Source organism: Triturus cristatus, chromosome 12 (assembly GCF_964204655.1).
Source record: "Triturus cristatus chromosome 12, aTriCri1.1, whole genome shotgun sequence".
NCBI lineage: Eukaryota > Metazoa > Chordata > Amphibia > Caudata > Salamandridae > Triturus > Triturus cristatus.
The window spans coordinates 263,499,920-263,516,380 of NC_140595.1; the positions used below are offsets into that span (position 1 = coordinate 263,499,920).

A 16,461-nucleotide genomic window follows, 5' to 3' on the forward strand; every position below is an offset into this window, starting at 1 on the left:
AGTGACGTCAATCGCGACAGTGTCGATCTTACGGGCCAGGGCCTCGTATTGCGTGGCGATGGTTTCCCTGATGCCATCAATGGCGCCCATAATGTCCTGCAGGGAAAGTTCCGTAGAGACGGTCGTGCCGCCCCCGGCAGCGTCCGGGGGGGGGGCCAGTAGCTCCAGGGGACCCTCTGCCCTGGGTGTAGCGGTCCATGTTGTTGCTCTGGACCGCTCCCCCGCGGAGGGAAGCCTTAGTCTTGCGCCCCTCGGGACCCCCTTTGCCCCCCATGTGAGCACAGTCACCCAAGGGGACCACCGAGCAAGGGGTGTAGAGGCACCAGCAAGGAAGACCAGCGCCGCACCAAAGACCGCAATATGTCGGTGTGGGGGACCCAAGGCGATCGGCACTCTAGTGACAGGTGGAGACAAAGCCTCGCGCAGAGGCCCAGGAAGCACCCCGCCACCTCAAGCGCGCGCGCCAGCTAGTCTCCTGAAGTCCAAAAGCGAAACCGAAAGTGGTGGATCGGCAATTGGCACCGCGCTGCAGCCGCTGTTGATCAATTGCGACCCGGTCCCACAGGTCACCGTCACCCCGGTCACCTCCGTCGGGTGGGTCCCAAAAGTTCCGACGACGACAACTCAGGATTCCCAGGTCCTATTCGATTTTTGAAAAGAGATATGTGCTCAGCTGGTCTTCATCTCCCAGATTCCATAAACCTCGTCAGGATATTCTCAGGATAAATTCCGAGGAGCAGAAAGGGTCCGGGGAGCCCTGTGCTCACGCGACCATCTTGGATGCGCGCTAGGCTCCTCCTCCCTGCCTGAAGTTTGTTAATTTGTTTTTCACCAGTGCCCAAGTAGAGTGAGTTGCAATAGTCCACTCGGGACATTATCAGGGCACCCATTACAGGTTTTTTTAGCGTTGGAGGGATATAGGGTAGAATTTTCTAAGAACCTTGATGGTATAAAAACAGGTGGAAGTAACCTGGTTAATCTGCGCTTTACAGGAAAGATCTTTATCCACCAGGAAGCCAAGATTTCTGACCTTGTCTACAGGACTAGGACAGATGCCTGCCTCCGGAGGCCACCAAAGGTTGTTCCAGACAGACAATTTCTGACCGAATTAGATTATCTCGGTTTTGTCCGCATTTAATTTTAAAAAGTTACAGCTCATCCAATTTTTTACATCAAGAAGGCAGTTTTTAAAACGCTCAGCCGTGGCTTCAATGGTCTGGGATACTGACACTATAATTTGAGTGTCATCGGCGTAAGACACTAATTGTAGGCCATGAGATTGAATTAAGGCAGCTAAGGGAGTAACATATAAATTAAACAGGGTGGGCGACAACGCCGAGCCCTGAGGGACCCCGCCTGGGAGGGAGAATTCATCAGATTGAAAACCTTCCCAGTGTACTTGTTGGATTCGAAAATCCAAAAAGGATGTTAGGAGAGTTAGTGCAGTACCAGTAAAGCCTAGAGTTTTTAGTCTGTTTAATAGGATCGAATGGTTCACGGTATCGAACGCCGCCGTAAGATCTAATAAGATCAGAGCCGTTCTACCACCCTCGTCCATTTTCCTTCGAATGTTTTCAGTTGCCATGATCAGGGCGGACTCTGTTGAATGAAAGGGGCGAAAGCCATGCTGAGAGGGGTCTAGGAGCTTGTTGTGGTCAACATACTTCATCATTTCTTGGTTTATGGCTTTTTCGTGAATTTTAGCTGGCAAGGGTAGGCAGGATATTGGTCGGTAGTGCTTGAGTACCGTTGGATCTAACGAGCCCTTCTTAAGGATCGGTCGAATGCAGGCTTTTTTCCAGCAGCTAGGGAAGTCACCGGAGGGGTCAGGATAACTGCCACTGTCTGTGGAATCATGTGTAAAATGCGTGGCGGACATGGATCTAATGGGGACCCTGACTTCATCTGTACAATTAGGTCTGCCACCTGTATCTCCTCTAACAACGGGAAACAGGGATAGCTAGACCCAGTCAGGGGGGCAGTGTCATTGTGATCATTGGGCAAAATTAGTGCAGATGAACTAAGATCATCGTACACATTCTGAACCTTTTGCTGAAAAAAGGTTGCAATATTAGTCACAAGGTTCTGATCAGGGCTGAAGACAGAATCGCGGGGGCTCTTAGTCAAATGAGTGACAGTTTTGAATAGCTCTCTGGTAGTATTAGAGGCTGCCTGAATTTTATGTGTGAAATATGCTGTTTTGGCCTGAACTATTGCTGTCTTATACTCCTGTAGGGCTTTGGTATATACTGATTTATTTAGAGCACTATAATCCGAACGCCACAACCGCTCAAGTCGTCGACATTTCATTTTTATGTGCTTCGCCTCTGCGGAATACCACAGCGCAGTTACAGATCGCCTTCTAGTTTTTTTTATTTCGACAGGCACCAGTTGATTGACTGCCTCGCTGATACAATTTTGAAATTTAATCGCTCCCCTGATAGTGTTGCCAGTTTCAAGGGCAGGAGGGTTATTTGTAAGTGAGTCAGCCAAGCTGATAGGTTCAAGTTTGTTCCAAGGACGTGTTTTTTCAGGAAGTAAGAGGCTCCTACGGTAGTTAGCCAGGTTATTCTGAGGCAGATTAAAAAAGATGGCACTATGATCAGACCAGGGGACTGCTTGGATCGAGGTAACATTGATGTGGCTATTGTTGGTGAAGATGCCATCAAGAGTATGACCCGCAGTATGGGTAGGGCTAGATATTAGCTGAGTCGTGCCAAAGCTAAGAAAATTGTCCGTTAGAGTGGCTGAATCAGTTTCATTGTTTGCTTCTAAGTGAAAGTTAAAGTCACCCAGGATAGTGTAGGAAGCAGAGTCAGATGTGGATTCTAGAAAAGTGAGTAGTGCTCTAGTAAATGGCGCTCTTACGCCGGGGGGGCGATACACAAGGAGGCCTGTAAATATTAAACAATTATTGTTTTTAATTTTAAAGCTCATGGCTTCTGCTTCTAGACCCAGTTTTGGTAGTGAAAGTACTTTTAGATAGGATTTATAAATGATCCCAATGCCGCCCCCCACTGCTCCTGACCGATTGACAAATTCTACCAGGTACCCTTCAGGGACTGCGTCATTCCAGTCTGGTCCTGAGGTCTCAGATGCCCATGTTTCTGTTAAAAACATTAGATCAATAGCATGGTAAATTTCTTTACAAAATACTCCAACTGCACAGAGGCAGTATCCAATAAAGCAAGAAGCTAAAAAACAGGTCAGAGAGATCTTAGATCAACTTGAATACCAAAGGGTGATTCAAACTTGCAAATAAACAATCCATTGTTTCCTGTCATGAAACCTGACAATACATATCTTCTAGTTTTAGATTACAGACATTTAAACACTTGCAGTAAGACATTTGCAGTCCAAAATGCACACAGTGCTGCATTAATGAATAACATTGTGCGGAAAAAATATGAAACACTTGATATCTCAAATGGATTTGTGTGCCAAAATATAGCGCCTGAAAGCAGGTATTTAACAGCATTCTCAGTGCTAGGGTCACAGAGGCAATTTCAGCGACTCCCTCAGGGGTATAAGAACAGCCCGGGGTTGTTTTTGTCCAAAGTAACAGAGTTACTTCAAAAATTAGATGACAGGGCATTGTCCTATGTGGATGATATTTATCTGATGGACAATGACCTAGAGGAACACTTGAACAGAGTAAATACCATAATTTTGGGATTTGCATCTGAGGGCTATAAATTCAACTTTAAAAAATCTAATATTGCCCACCTCAGTGTCCTGTTTTTAGGATATGAGCTTTCAAGTAAAGGAAAAAGCCTGGCAGCTAATTTTTTTTTAGAAAAATGCGCGATGCTCCAACCTCCAAGATCATAAAAAAAGTACGCTCAATACTGGGATTCCTAAATTTTGGTCAAACATACATTTTGGATTATGCAGAAAGAGTAAAACCTTTCTACGACTTAATAAAACCTGATTTTTAAGTAAGAAATTGGACACAGGAACATACAGATACACTTCGTTCCTTACAAGCTGACATGATAGCTTCCAAACACTTACATAAACGCGTAAACGTACGCAACTAGTGAGCTATATAATTGCTGGTCAATCTGGGTACACCTGTCTGACAAATAATGAAGGTGAAACAGTACCAATTGCATACAAGTCACATTTGTACGCAAATGCTGAGATGCGCTTTGCATCTACAGAAAAGATTCTAACAGTGGTACAGACTGCTGTAGTGAGAGAAAGAGCACTGGCTCAGGGAAAACGAATAATAGTAGTGACTCCAGTCCCAGCTTTAGAGGCTGTGACAAAGGCAAGCGTCCCTAACGCTAAAGCCTTACATCCGAGATGGATCCAATGGGGCAATTCTCTCACCGCAACAGATTTAGCATACAGGTACGACCCAAATTTAAAGACACAAGAATTCCTGCAATACGAACCAGAACATCCTCTACCTAATGAAATAAAGCCTATGGATCAGTATGAATGTATAATTTACACTGACGAATCTGCTCAACCGGCCATAGGAAGTAAGCAACAATACTGCCAATGGTAAATACGGATCGAGAATTCCCCACACTGATTGTGTGCGATTCCTTTTACTGTGTACAGTCATACAATGAATATTTGCAATACTGGGTTCAAAACGGGTTCAAAGATGCAAAAGGTGGCACAATTAAGCATAAAAGGCTATGGGAACAGGTAGTAAAGGTTAAAACGGAACTACCAAGGACTCATGTGATACATGCACTGAGTCATCAGAGTGATGGCGTTCACATTGAAGGGAAATCATTGGCTGATGAAGCTGCAAAGGGGGCTGTACATACGGCTTCCGTAGCTGCAATCACTCGTTCTAAAACGAGAATAGACGGTGAGATTATGGTAGCTGTCATTACTTCACGCAAAAACAGCAAAGCACTACCGAAAAAGTTTCCACTCAAAGACTCCTACAACTTAGATGCCAATAACATTCCATTTGCTCAGATTCCTGGAGTGGGGGATAGAGTAATTCCAAACAGGGATCGTTGGTTAGGTTTAATACTAGCAACAAACGAAGGGATAGGTTCTGCCCATGCAGGAGCTACGGCAACAGTTTCTTTGTTGAAGCAAAGCTATTGGTGGCCTGGATTAACAAGGCAGACTAAAGACTATGTCTTGAAATGCAACATCTGCCAGCAGATGAAAGGTTCCACCAAAACACGACCAGCACAAATCCCATTATTAGACAGCATGAGACTGCCCGTTTGCATGCGTCCTGCTCGAGATTCCTATGGGTGTGGCCCCAGCGCTCGGCTGATGCTCAAACAGTCAAAGATTTGCGAGTCTTTATATGGACCTACCCAATTAGGCAGCCGCTGGCAGAGGGTAGGTGCTGAATGAGCCGGCCCCCGACGCAACCCAAATAGGGCGCAGGCAGCCACGGCAACACCTAGGAAGCCCTCGCTTACACTTACGAGGTTTACACTAGCTTGGTACGCTTTATCTGCTGAATAGGTCATTGTACCCCGCAGCCCCGTACCTCTTTTTACCTTCCATAGACGCAGGTTACCCTTCCAATCACTGGAACCCCCGTCTTCACCGTACACATCCTCCACTAACTTAGGTCCTGAAGAAACGCCACTGACCCTCCCGGGCTAACTAGGCGTGAAACATGTCGACCTTTTTATAAGTCACACTAGCACCTTGCGCTTAGTAGTGACCCCGTGACCTATCGGTCTTTTTATTTGCCAGGGGCCCCACAACATTAAAATAGTATTTTTTGGATACCCCTAGGCATTTTTATCCACACACTCTGCATGCACGCAATCACCTACTTCTTGGATCCATCACTGTTTTTTAAGCCCACACACCCGCACTCACCTTACGGCTTTTCTCTTTAAAAGACCTCCGATAAAGAGACCCTTCGGGGGACCGTCGGGCATTGCAGCGCCGGCCTGACGAGGAGCAACAACAAGCCCAATGATGAAGCAAGACATCCTTCGGGGTGTGTGAGGGCCAACAAGAGGCTACATTGAGTCCTCCCCTTCGGGATTGGATCCTTGACACTGGGGAAATTTCTCTCTGCCTCTCTTCACCTCCCTTCTACCTCCCTTCCCCCTCTACACTCTTTCTCTTTCCCCTTGCTTTTTTGTTGAGCAGGTGATCGCTATTTTTGTTTCACCGCCAACATGGAACAATGTCCTCATTGATTTAACTAACATACCCAATTAGCACATTACATTCTGACCTAGGGCCCACGTTTAGCTCTAGGGCTTACAAGGAAGCCATCGGAAGTTTGGGTGTAGCATTGCGGTACTCATCTCCGTACCATCCCGAGGGAAATTTGATTGTGGAGAGAATAAACCGAGAATTAAAGTAAACTTTGACAGCTAGAGTATTAGGCACGGGTGAGAGCTGGGTAAAACATCTGTATGGAGTCCAGAGGGCCCTTAACAATATGCCAAGAAGTTCTCTGGGGGGATCATTCCATATGAGGGCCTATTTGGGACAAGAATGTGGGTACTTGATCTTGATTGTGAAGGTGCAGTGGCGGATGAAAAGCCTTTTGACATCCATGAACGTTTGACTGTTTTACAGGATCTAAATGAATCCAGGATACAACAAAGTAATGTCCACCTGAAGCAGACTGGGGAAGTCAAATCAGTCACGGTAAGACCTGTCTGGATCCCAAACGTCGGGGATCTGGTCAGAGAGAAAATAGCAGACAAGAAAGAAACCATACTGTCAATCAGGGGCTGTATATTTATTGTGTTCATACTTTTTTAGGTTCCCCTGGGTATAGCTCTTCTGGTCTGATATCTGGCAGGTCCTGAGGAAGGTGGTGTCCATCTATACTTCAAGCCACCGAAACGCGTCGACCAATGCAATTCAGATCCTGCTATATGCAGTAGCTCTAAATGGTCGTGGAGACTAAAAATAACCATATGTCTCCCACTTTCCAGATTTATGTAGTTATGAATGTGGTATGAATGTAGTTGAAGAGGTATGCATGTATGAGAGCTTGCTGGAATGCTGTTTGTTGTCTCTTTACCTGGGGGTGCATGATGTTGACATATGATAATGTCATTATATTGTAAAGTCATGCGTATATGCCTACAATATTAATTTTATATGTAAAATTGATAAAAGATATTATAAAAATAAGTTCGATTAAAAAAAGAAAATAAACAATGTTAAGATTTACAAATATGTGTATGATTTTGTACTCTTGTTGTTTAATTTTATGTACAGCCCATGTTGAATTCATGTTGAATCAGAAAAAAGAAATATAGGTCATTAGGGAGTTTTCTTAGATTGTATTGTTGTTTTTCGCCTCTTCTCCCTGACCTTAAATGTCTTTCTCCAGAGGGGATCCCCTTGTTTTGCATAGCAAGAAAGAATTTGGGCCATCTTACAGAAAGCCTGTGCCAGTCCTAACAATTGAAGGAACAAGAACTGTACTTCAACCGCCTCTCGGCGTAAAAAAGGAGAAAAGATTTGTCTCAATCGACCTAATCAAACCACACTATGTGACCGATCCTAAGTAGCAGGCCACATGGACACCAAAGTAGCAGACACCCTCCTTTCGCTACAATCCAAGAAGTTCAAACAGAAAAACTCATCACGTTCGAAGAGCCTCCTGTACGTAATGAAGGTCTATGCAACAATGCTATGGAACTTGTTCCCCTTGTATATACTGGAGGCAAGATGGCGTCTGAGCGATAACTCCGACGCGATGCTCCGCTGGTCAGACCCCGAGAAAGTGCTTTTCAACTGCGCTTGAACCTGAAAACGGAATCCCGCATCATACAAATTGGCATAAAGAGAATATGAATGAAGCCATCCCGGCATTACAGCACAGCCTTACCTTGCCGACAGACTTGCGGGGCGACAAGCTGATTTAATGCAAATCACCCACACACCACATCCCAGGCTCGAGAGAGCCTCCGTGAATCGGACATCCTCGATGCACCTCACACTGCGACGTGACTCTAAATCAACACTGCTCCGACGCAGAAACCTGACGGTGAGTCACAGCAGTCCGCTCGATGTGAGGGAGGTATTCGAGGGACAGCAGCTGCTTAGGCAATACGCGGATTTCTTCGCAGCCTACTAAATTACCGGGATACTTTGTAGTAGCAGGAGAACTCAACAAGCACAAGTAAGGATGGCTGGCAGGGAGGCGAAAGCTGCAAAAAGTAAAAATATGCAACTCGGTTTCCAAGCACATTCAGAACTGCAACCCGGCTCTGCGGTGGCCGAGAACCGGCAAAAAAGACTAAATAATTGCGGGAACAAAAGCAAGGTGCCCGAAAGAAGAGAGAAGGGGGAGAAGGGAGAGAACTATGAGGGAGTGGAGGGTGTAAATCAAGAAGGAAAAGGAAAAGCCACAAGAAAACCGCCAGCTACAACTCAAAGATCCTAGACACTGTCAACCATTAATCACGAGCAGCTTTGGGCTAACAGGGGGACCAGGACCTAAGATTCATACCGCAACAGATGGGGCCAAAGGCATGGAAACAACTTTGATTAAACAATGTGAGGCAGGTGTAGATACATTTAAAGAAACACATTTACGTGCTCCCTCTTCTACAGTACAGGAGATTATGGTCAACCCCGAGATGCACTCTACCCCCTAACCAGCCTGGAAACCGCGATAGACGCTCGCTCAATCCCCGATCAGGAGGCCCCTGTCAATTTACCAAACTACACGGATGGGGATGGTTCTGATGCTAAAGAAGAAACCAATAGCAGCAAACCATGTAAGGGATCAAAAAACGCCCTAGAGGCAGCGCAAAGCACACGTGGCAAGTCCCCCTGTATCTCACCTAATACGCCTGACAACCTGCCGGAAAAGTTATACTCGCTAACCGACGAATCTGAAATATCGGATACAAGCATATCTGCTTCAAGTGAAGAAGATGGGCCTAATGGGAACAGGAGCTCTAACACAGAACTTTATGAGAACAGACATGGGCAGAGAAAGGTTCAAAGAAAGAAGAAGGGGAACCGACAAAGAAGATGTGATACCCCTGACAGAGGAAGTGGTGCAGATCTGAGATGGGACTACGCAACTTACAGTCATGTCAGATACAACAGTTGTCTCAGGAGGCAATTGTACAATTACAGGCAATAATGGCGGCAGCAGAGAAGGGGGAAGATGGGGTGAAGATTGAGCCCGCACTGGCAACAGTTTTACAGACCATCAAGAGTTTCCAGGAGGAAGCCAAATCTGACAGTCGCAGATCACGTTTAGCCGCCAAAAAACTACAAGGGTCGGTTAGGAAGGTCAGCAGAACCTGTGCAGAGATTGCTGATCGGATGGCTTCAGTTGAAGTATGGGCAGAAAATCTAGAAAGAGACTTAGCCGCACTGAAAACCCAAGGAGATGAACATGAGGGCATAGTCAAGGACCTCATATGGAAGATGGAGGAGCAGAAAAATAGGCAGCGGCGCAATAATCTCCGCTTTTTAGGCATTTCGGAGGGTGTGGAAGGGGATGATCCTAGGGGCTACATGATTACGCTTCTCAAAGGGGCCTTCCCAGTTACACACTTGGGACTGGGACAAAGAAATCCAGCGGGTGCACAGATTCCCAATTACTCCCTTCAAACGTGCCTCTGCTACGCCTCAGCATCCCCACGCTATGCTTCTGTTTTTTGGCCACTTTCTCCTACGGCAGGCTCTGTATGATGTGGCCAGACCTACGAACAAAGGTATTTGATTAGATCACTTTCTTCACAAGACCTGACTTTGCCCACGCTACAGTCGAACGGAGATGAAGGCTGAGGCAGCTCTTCACTCCCTTCCAACAACTAGGAGCTGACGTGTACTTGTAGAACCCAGCGCAGCTGAAAATCGTTTGCAAGGGAATTACACGTAGTTTTGTTTCCGAGATTTAGGCCAAAGCATATCTACAGGAAATTACTGATCGAACTGGGAACAAATAATAACAGACAACTGTCAAATGCTCTAAATATAAGTAGCTGGGAAGGAATCCCATTATAATACTCCAATATTTTTACCTGAGCATTATTAACATTTCTAATGATATCTTTACTTATCTTTTCTCGCTTCTCATTTAAATTAGCTTGGTTGGCTCTCTCCTACTCTCCTTTTCCCTCTTTCTCTTTTTATCAGGAAAGATAAATATGTTGAATCTCTTTTGCTACACTTAGAATGTATACAATGTTAAAAAGACCTTTTTTTTTGTTGTTATCTCACTGAGGGGTGAATAGGGGTAGGGAAGACGTGCGGCAGCGCGGGGTCTTTTGTCCCTCATATGCCATTCTCCTGGCCTTGGCAAGGCCAGGTAACCTCAAGGATAGGTGGTGGGAGGGGAAGGGTGGAGGGGGAGCACTGGGGGGTGGAAGGGTTGGGGTTTGGTCTAATAAAAGGGAGACTATAGTCTGTAAAATCCTATTTTCAAGGCAGAATTAGCACCTCTCAAGTATAAATGAGTAAGCTACGTATCGCCACGATTAATATTTGCGGCCTCAATTATTCTAAAAAAAGAAGGAATACAGCAGCAGGATTAAGGCTACTAAAAGCAGTTATAATCTGCATGCAGGAAATGCTTATTGAAAATTTACAGAAACATCTTTTAGGGACACTTAGGTATGTATTGGTGGGGGCCACAATGCAGAACTCTTGCACACGTGGGGTCGCAATTCTGGCATCTAATCGCACGCTACAATTCAGCCGCACGGCAGTGGATCAGCTAGGAAGATGGGCAATCACTCAATATCATAGGAATGAGGGGGACCCATTTACTATTTGCTCCATCAGTGGTAGTAACCTAGATGACCCAACGGTATTTCATCATATTAATAAAAAAATTAGCTAATTGGCCACTCCCGTTAATAATTTGTGGGGACTTTAATATAAACTTGCCTGCTGATAAGAATTTGAGACAGGAGCTAGGTTGGATTTATAAGGGCCGCAAACCAAAGGTATTTAGGGCACTAAGGATATTATGTCAGGAACATGCGCTCACGGATCTTTGGAACTGGCAGAATCCCACAAATCCTGGCTTCACTTATTCTTATCATCCACACAGCAAACATGTAAGAATAGATTGTATTCTAGTATCCCACTCGCTACTGCATGATTGCAAAATTGAAAAGACTCCTCGTATATTGGCAGATCATAACCCGTTAATAGTAGAGATCAAGATGGGAGGGCTTAAAGGTGGTGCGTCTTTTACATAGAGCTTTGATCGGGTGCTTCATTTTAATGAAAAATATTGTGATCACATGAAGGGGTGGATACCTCAATTTCTTAAAGAGATTATAGAAAGCGCTAGAATTGACATTGTTTGGGATTCACTTAAGGCAGGAATATGGGGGGAAACACTTAGATTTTCTCTTACAATGAATTAAAAAAAACAAGCTACAATGAATGAGCGATTAGCGAGATTAGCAACTGCTGAAGAAGAGCTGATTAATATAGTTCAAAATGGAGGTGAACACAGGGAAGCAGAAGTAAGGGTTATGGCTGCTAAATCGGCAATCATGGAGATAATAGCTAAAGGTGCTGCCGATAAACTTGCTGCTTGGCGAGAGGAAGCTTATGAATGCAGCGAGCGAGTGGGAAATCATCTTGCCATTAGCCCTAGACAAAAGGCAACATGAAATTTAATTTCAGAGATTGAAGACCCTGTGAAGGGACTAATCTCAGACCCAGCCGGCATTCGAAAGGTATTTCACTCATATTACCAAAAGCTTTATTATGAAGATCCACAAAGAAATTTGGTGACATATCTTAATCAGATCCCCATAAAACAATTCCCACAGGAGGAACAACTACAGTTGGAGGAGCTGCCTCAATGGTTAGAGATACTAATGTGCATCAACAGCCTGCCTAGTGGTACTGGTCTTGATAACATACCCCTTGAATTTTACAAAAAAATCTTTAACACAGCTGAAAGAGTGTATGATGCAGCTGGTCATACATATTTTCAAAGGGGTAGACCACCAGAATCTTGGTCACAGGTCAAAATCATATTTCTTAAAAAAAAAAAAAACACTGACAGATCCTGGCTCATAGCGCCCCATAACACTGATCAACTCTGACAACAAGATTTACACAAAAATGCTAGCTACACGCCTGGCCTCGGTAATCCATATGGTTATATCTACACATCTACACGAAAGCATGGGTTTATTCCTGGTCGTGGGACAACCGATCACATACGAAGAGCCATTACACTTTGACGCAAAATATTTCACACCAATAGCATTAATTTTGTTGGATGCGGACAAGGCCTTCGACAGAGTTTCCTGGCCCTTTCTTTGGGAGGCTTTGTCGAGGGTGGGGATTGGAAAGGGCTTTTTGCAAGCCTTCAAAATGCTTTATGTCCTTCCCACCGCACAACTTTTGGTGAATGGAGAACTTACTGACAGCTTTAATATAATGAGAGATACCCGGCAGGGCTGTCCGAGCTTGCCTCTCTTATTTGCAATATATATTGACCCCTTTCCTTTCTACGCCAGGTAGAACATAATAGGGTTATTCGGCCCATCATAACCAACGGCTGGGAAACCAAAGTCCTGGCATACGCCGATGATATCGCTTTGGTGACCCCTGACGTAGCTATCGGCGAAATTGAAATAGAGGTGGCGAGATTTGGGCCACTCTCTGGGTATTCCCTCAATCGCAACAAAACTCAGATCATCTGCAATGAGTATGCTAGGATTAATGATGACCGAGTGGTTGGAAAAGCAACACACCGGAGTGTAGATATCATGGCTAACACTGACTGTATTGTGAAGGACAGTATCGAACCACTAATAGCCAAAATTAAACCAGAACTGGCCAGACTACATAACTTACATCTATCTATTATTGGTAGATGCAACAGCATCAAAATGCTGTTTTTTCCAAAACTTTTGTATTTGCTGCAGGCAATCCCTTTCGAATTTGATATCAAATGTCTCAAAGCAATTGAAGATATATTTTCCAGATTTATTTGGGGATACGCGAAACCTAGAAGAGCATTTAAATTTTTCTCTTTGCCCAAAGAAAGGGGATTGGCCCTACAAAACATTAAACTCTATTATTGGGCCATCACTATATTGCATAATTTAGTTCTCATCCAGGAAAAACCGAGAGAAAGCAAGATTGAAGAGATACCATCACCACTTGAGCTTGTTATGGGGACAGAGGCATGGGGGTGGGCTGGCGACACTTGAATGACAATCATTACAAGAAAGTTTGCTTCAAGACATTACAAGGCGGGTTCAAGGATCTAAAATGTATTTAGAAACTTACTGAGCTTGGCCGCTTGAATTTTTATACGCCACTTTGTGACAACCCCATTTCGCCGGATATTTTTAAAGGCTCTATTATAGAAATATGGAGTGTCGCAGGCTTGACTAAACTTGGAGGCTTTTTTCCTCAACAGGGCTGGCCTCTTTTGAAAATCTTAGAGAATGGTTTGGGCTAGACAGTAGAGACTACGTTTTTACAAATCCGGGACTTTTTGACAAAGAAAGGGGGGGGGGGGTGCCAAATGGGTTCTCCAACGTTGAAATTATAGATAAACTTAGAAAGTATAGAGATGTATCTATCGGTGTTGTCTATAATCTCTTTATCTCATTAATGCCAGATGATATTAAAAATCAAGCTGCAAAATGGAGGGCAGAGACTGGCGTTTCAGAGGAACTATTTCTTCATTCAACTAATTTAGCACAGAATATTGTAGTACCTGCCCGACTTCAGGCTCAATACTATAAATAGTGTTTTTCGCTTTATTATACCCCTAAAACAAAAATATCGGCAAATGGGGAACAGGAAGAGGAACTGTATATAGGAACTGCGCCCTATATCAAGCAGACCGGAGTCATATTTTTGCCACCTGTAATGTTTTGAGAAATTACCAGTTTTTATAATGATGCCCTGGCGATTGCCTATTCCCTCACACCAATGTCAATTGGACTTGGGGTAGACCAGGACCTGCAGGGGAACCCTGGGGAAAACATAGTGTTTATTGGCATGGCAATACTGTGCCTGTGCTCAGCATCTGCATGGTTGGACCCTAATCCACAAGGGTTCAAACAATGGCTTTCTTGATTAATTGCGAATTATAATTTGGAAAAAGCTATTTATGCAAGGAGGGGACCGCGCTCCCGAAGGAAAGGTCAAGAAATCTGGGCGTAATTGACTAGATGGTTGGCGAACAATGAGTGATATGTTTAAAAGCTTTATTTGAACTTGTACCTGAATCTGGAAAGCCACCGGAGGGTGACCAATCGACGGAGGGGGGGGAGGGGGAGGGGAGGCAAGGGCAGGGGGGTTAAATCAGGGGGGAAAAGCATGAAAGCAATACCTTTGCATTTTTCTTTGTTTTGCTTTTTATTTGATTTGCATAATGTATAATATTGTTGAATCTATTGATTTTTTACATTATTAAAAAAGTTTAAAAAAAAAGAAATCGTTCCCCTTGAACTGGACGTTCAACTTCAAAATCAAACTCAACAAAATAAACAAATTGCTATAAGACCAAATACTGATGTTTACGTCAACATGCCTCGACTAGAGCAAAATACGATTTCAACGAATCCTGATGCAATTCCATCATTTGATCGAACTACTTCATAAACTTTGATACGTTTTCTTTGGATCCAAGTGAACCTTAAACGACGCCAGCCCAAAAATCACGCAAGCAGCAAGTTAAAGACTTTCTGAACTTTCTTAAAAAGACTTACCTGGTATCACCATGGGTAGAACTATGGATAATTCCCGAGGTGCTTTTCTTTCTTTTCTGGCTAGGCTTAGTAATAGTTTTTAACATGCTTATTAATGGGCAATACATCCGGCAAAGTTCTGCAGCCCAAAATGTGAATTTAATTTTGAAACCACATCAATCATCCCATAGAGGACAAAGAGACTTGTCATCAGTGAACATTACAGCAGTTCCTGTACCGGATGGTGTAGTTTGGGACAAGGTTGATTACGACATTTTCGGCCCGACCGAACTTTGAAAAATTCCACTTTTATTTAAAATATCATTAAGTGAGGTAATGAAAAAAGTGATATCATTACCTCAAGTACATTTTCCAATGATTGGGATTTTGAAACTGTTAATAACATGTCTGATTTGGGAAAATCTGCTGCGTTTTCTAATAGTGAAACATTGGAAGACACATCAGATTACGAAACCATGTATTATTATCAACATTATGGTCATCACTTTCTGCATAAATCTGCATATCCTAGAAATGTGTTCACATACCACCAGTGGGAACATTGTCCAACACCGCCAAAGGACAGTTCAAAAACCTCTGCACAATAGTTTCCATATTTTTCGGGATTTAATATGTCTGACCCAGCCTCATATTATTAACAGGTTGCACCAACATCAGCACAGAAAAATATGTTGACAAACACCAAACACATTTACTCTGCATCCTTTATTGCCCAGTTGTCTGAACAAGGTTACGACTTATGAAAAGACACCATAGGTTTAAAATCAGTCTGGGGTACTAGGGATTGACAAGTGCAGGGGATAGAAGCTTTATTTAGAGCATGCCTCATCCCTCAACAACTCATGTTTTTGAACGAGACAGTGCAACAGATGTCTTGCCTTCGACTAGCCAAGAATTAAGACTTGAACACACCTCAGCTGCCAACATCATCACACACCGAGGGTAACGAAACAACACAGGAAGGGATTACAATAGATGACATTATACAATATAACAGATCAGACCCCAATTGGAAGAAATGGTTGATTTGGCCCACAGACACCAATGGTTGTCAGAAAAGATTCATAGGTAAAACCGAAGGGTTCACAATCCATAGGCCAGATCCGCGCTATGTACAGAGACAACATCCAGGGGTAGGGACGTCATACAGTTTTGGGAAGTTGTGCCTTGATTGGCTAAAAACCTCAACACTCACACAGGTGAAACAACACTTATCCTTACTCACACAGGATATGGATCTTAGGGATTTTTTACTAGGTCCCAGGAAACCACTTCAGAAACTTTTCATTGTTCATAAAAACGTTATTTCGGCACACATGGCCATAAAAGCATCATTAAAATAACAGTTAAAATTCAATTACTTTTACACAATTTAAAAATAGATATAGAAAGAGTCAATATTCCAATTTCTGGGACATCTATTCCCCACATCTGCCTTGATTGTATACAGGGCACGAAAGTGCTTGTGCATTGTGCTAGATAATGTTATTTCAAGGGGTCATTATTGGCTAATTGTGTATTACATTTTTTAAATTTGCAATGCACCTATAGTAATGAAAAATAAACTCAAAGTCTATGTCAATGCAGGACAATAGTCATGATAATCCTCCTATTTGATTCTTTAAGCTATGAGCTGTTTTAAAAAGGCTTTAATAGAAAATATGAATCCCCCAAGAACAATAACGTTTACTCATCCATCATATTTGCCCCAACTTGGCAGTATAAAAGTTGCCTAGAACAATAGCCATAAAGGGCCACAATATATGTAACATTTGGTGTGGACATGAGTAATTCATCACGGCAGTTCAATCAG

General features: G+C 43.6%; 1 protein-coding gene and 1 long non-coding RNA gene across 4 annotated transcripts in view; one reads left to right on the top strand and one right to left on the bottom strand.

The window, feature by feature from the left end:
• The window catches only part of LOC146775820 (uncharacterized), a 185,842-nt gene extending 178,748 nt beyond the window's left edge, over positions 1-7,094 (top strand). The window contains exons 2-3 of the long non-coding RNA XR_014972396.1: positions 6,538-6,609; positions 6,727-7,094. This is a non-coding gene — a long non-coding RNA (uncharacterized LOC146775820). The remainder of the gene's footprint in view (positions 1-6,537; positions 6,610-6,726) is intronic.
• LOC146775817 (FH1/FH2 domain-containing protein 1-like) overlaps positions 1-16,461 on the bottom strand; it is a 2,636,482-nt gene that overhangs the window by 1,205,849 nt on the left and 1,414,172 nt on the right. The window lies entirely within an intron of this gene.